This window comes from Cynara cardunculus, unplaced genomic scaffold (assembly GCF_001531365.2).
Source record: "Cynara cardunculus var. scolymus isolate 2C unplaced genomic scaffold, CcrdV1 Un_Scaffold_7940, whole genome shotgun sequence".
In the NCBI taxonomy this organism is placed as follows: domain Eukaryota; kingdom Viridiplantae; phylum Streptophyta; class Magnoliopsida; order Asterales; family Asteraceae; genus Cynara; species Cynara cardunculus.
Genome location: NW_020203865.1, coordinates 8,280 through 12,363, shown reverse-complemented (window position 1 = coordinate 12,363; position 4,084 = coordinate 8,280).

Sequence of the window (4,084 nt, the reverse complement as noted above, 5' to 3'; positions counted from 1 at the left end):
AAATTACCAAATTTATAAATTTCCTAATTTATCTATTGATTTGTGGTTAATATTGGTTCTCACAGTTACCACAAACAACTCAGTTCTCTCTTGAATATGCCCCTATATATATATATATATATATATATGGCTTAATCATTTAACAATTCTAAAATATGTAAGATCCATGAGATCAATTCTAAACCGCTCCCTTGATATAATTGATTTTATTTGTTAATTCAATATATAAGTGTAACTTGACAATTTTATTTTTTTGGCAACTCATTATAATATTTAATTTACCTGATTTGTAGCCTTTCTTAAACCCCAATTCTTAAAATAACGTGAATTTCAATTTGATTTTATTTACCTAATTTATATCATGTATTCCATTTTTAGTTTTGTTCATCTAAATACGTGTAGAAAAATATTTTGATATTAATTTGGTTGAATATATCATTAGTTTATTATTATTTGTTCATATTTTTGCTATAGAACAAGGTGTTTACGATGTGAAAAACTTTGACCTTGCTTTGTGAAGAAGGCACAGACGGACCTAGTATAGTGGTTATGACGGCACATGCTGCCATTTCATTTCTTCATCATAATGTAAAAAAATTTAGGTTCGTGAATGATGCAACCGTATAGATTTGTTGTGTGTCACCATATATATTTTGAAACTACAATAAAGACACAAGTTTTCCTTAGTAGAGTTGGTTTGCAAAGGTTTTCTTTCACCTTAGACCCGAGTTCGAATCCCCAATTATGATGTTGTAACATATATTCCGATATTTGTTTCTTATGGTCAAATGATGTCACCGTTTGAAAATATTCTGGGTCCGTCCCTGGAAGAAGGTGTTCACAAGGTGAACAATTTGAATTGATGTAGTTTGATGTTAATTCAGTATACATTCCAATTGTAATAATACGTCTTAGAATCATACAGATTTTGAATATTTCATATGTTCACAATGTGATAATGAATCATTGAATATTCCATAAGCTTACAAAATTTTAGTTTTTGGTTTGTTGGGTTTCTTGATGTTCACAATGTCTTCACTTAGGGGCCGTTTACCAAACACTTATCCAATGAGCATTTACCGGTAAAACTTAACATTATCACTTACTTACCAGGTAAGATTTTAGTCAACAAAAACGGAAACAATTTTCCCGGTATGTGCTACTTGTGGTAAGAGTCACCCTCTTCACTTACCGGGTAAGACTCTCGGTCTTTGTCTCGTTTTTATCGGGTAAGATTCTTGATTCTTGCTTTACTCACCCAAATGAAATAATATGACTTGATAAACATTTATCCAGATAAGCGTTTATTAAACGGTCCATTAATTTAATTATGTATATATATGTTATTTTATTTACAAGACTTTGTCGTATTCTATTCTAATTTTAAATATGTAATCGACAAACCGCGACACCACCCCCATCCCCTGAAAGGAACGTAGGAAAACGATTTGTCTGATTCCTTAGGATGATCTCTAAAACAATACTTAACTATGTAAACAAACTTTCCTTGAAAACGAAAAAGAGAAAATTACATTTTTAGTCCCTAAAGTTTATTAAAAGTTCCTATTTTCATCTATGTGTTTTTGAAATTAAGATTTTCATCCTTATAATTTTCAATTCTTTAGTGTTTTAGTTCTTATAGTCTATAATTTATTGTTGGTTTATCTTTGTATTTTATAATTCATTTTTATTTTTTTCTATCATAAACAATGTTTGAAAAAACTAGCCAACAATTGTCATGGCATCAGGGGCAAATTTAGGGGGTTCCACTGGGTACCCATGCAACCATAAATAAAAAAAAAAGTTTAGATATAGAGTGATTTTGTTCTATGGTCCTTAAGGCCGTTACAGTTTTGTTTGGTTTATCTGCTATGGTGCAACCACAAAAATATCCTCCGGGATCCACCTCTGCATGGCGTGTCATGATTCAAGACTTGTGTCTCACATTACATTATGTCTAAGACACGCCACGGCATAATGTGTGATTTCTGATGTTTGATTTTACTTATTTTTTTAATGTCTTATTTGTTAATTTTTAATATATAACTTAATCTAAATTGCTTAATATCATTTATTTATTGAGTAATAGTAGAAAACATACGTTTTCATGTATAATTTTATATATGATATAAAGATTTTTCGCTATAAACCACGCCTTGAAAAACGTTGTGACTACGTCATGACTTCCAAAACTTGTGGCTTGACTTTGCCGTCCACATCATGTCTCACATTATTTAGAACCTTGTTCATAACTAAAGATAGAAATTAGCTTCGGAGACAAATTTAACAATAAATTACAAACCATATGAATGAAAACCACAACATTGAAACCACATGGACTAAATTAGCAATTTGTAACAAACCATAGGGACAGAAAACGTAATTTATCAAAAAACCATGTAAACGAATCTCATATTTTTACTTTACACCTCAATTTATATATGTATATAATATTTTATCCCTGTACTTCTATGTGTCCTATTCACACCCCCAAACTTCAATTTTTTATCTTTAAGAAAAACTTAACCATGTAAACAAACTTCAAATATTTTCAGTTTACACCTTAATCTATATTTGTATTTTACATTTTATCCCTATACTTCTAAGTATTGTCTCACATCCCCAAATTTCAAAAAAAATGTTGTAAATAATAATTTGACATCGTAAAATTGAATAAATTTTAGAGAAATAGAAATTATAAACTATTTACAAAGACATAATTACAGTATACCAAAAACGAATATATAAATGGTATAACTTAAAACTTTTAAGAGGAGATATGTCAAAAATGAGGTAATACATCGCATAAAAACATAATAGTTAAATACGAGGGCCATCACGACAATGTTATGTGATAAGGAAGTCATGTTAGAACTGAAGAAAAATCATACATGATAATCATCAGACTAAGGGGCCGTTTACCAAACGCTTACCCGGATAAGCGTTTATCAAGTAACATTACCTCGCCGGATGAATATGGTAAGGACCAAGAATCTTATCCGGTAAGAGCAAGACAAAGACCAAGAGTCTTATCTGGTAAGTGAGGACGATGACTCTTACCACGGTAAGTGCTTACCGTGTAAATTGTTGCATACTGATGTCGTTTTAGTGAACTAAATCTTACCTGATAAGTAAATGATAGTGTTAAATTTTACCGGCAAGCACTTACCAGGTAAGTTTTTGGTAAACAGCCCCTAACTATGTTGTAATCAGAGTTTCGGATAATAAAGAAAGCTCATAAGAATAAGAGTTTTAGTTCATAGATCAACGAAACCATTTTGAAAGTATAGGGGTCTTTATTGGCAATATGGATAAGAATAGGGTCCTAAGTGTAAAATATGTTTTGATTTCAAACTGCAGTCAATACTTCTGGACCCACACCTGCATGCACACGGTTGTATAGAAGTTCGGGTTTCTTCGATATTTGTGCCTGCCCTTTGCGACCCACTCTGTATAAATATAGATCCATCGATTGATCAATACACACACCTTCAGATTTAAACAACGATCACTTTTGAACAGTCGATTTGAGATTTTTCTGAATCGTACATCTTGATCATGGCCGAAAACGATGGTGCTGTTACTACTGAACGGGAGGTGGTACGTAAAACGTTCGTCTTTTCTGATGTTTAATTGTGTGGTTGATTTGATTTTGTTTTAATTTTAGGCGTTTGATGTTGTTTCAATTGGTTTCTTGTGCAAGAAGATATAACTTGTTGCTGCTTTCGAACTGATTACAGATTACTGCAGTTTGTGATTAGTAATTGAAAAAGTGATGAGAGATTAGTTCGATTCTACAGTTTCAATCCTCTAAAAGTCGCCAATAAACCTAAATAACGAGGACGATATCGATTTTTATTAATATGGAAATTATTTATCTTAATCACAAATTTTTTTGATAGTAATTGAGCCACCAATTTGAAATATATTCCTTTCCGAAATGAATCAATGATGATGCTATGTGTCTAATATAATCCGATCGCATGCTTGCTGAAAATTGGATTTCATCAGCAGTTTCATTTGGATCTGAATTCTTTGAAGAGGTGGGATGGCATACCTACGGACACAGATATATAATTATGTG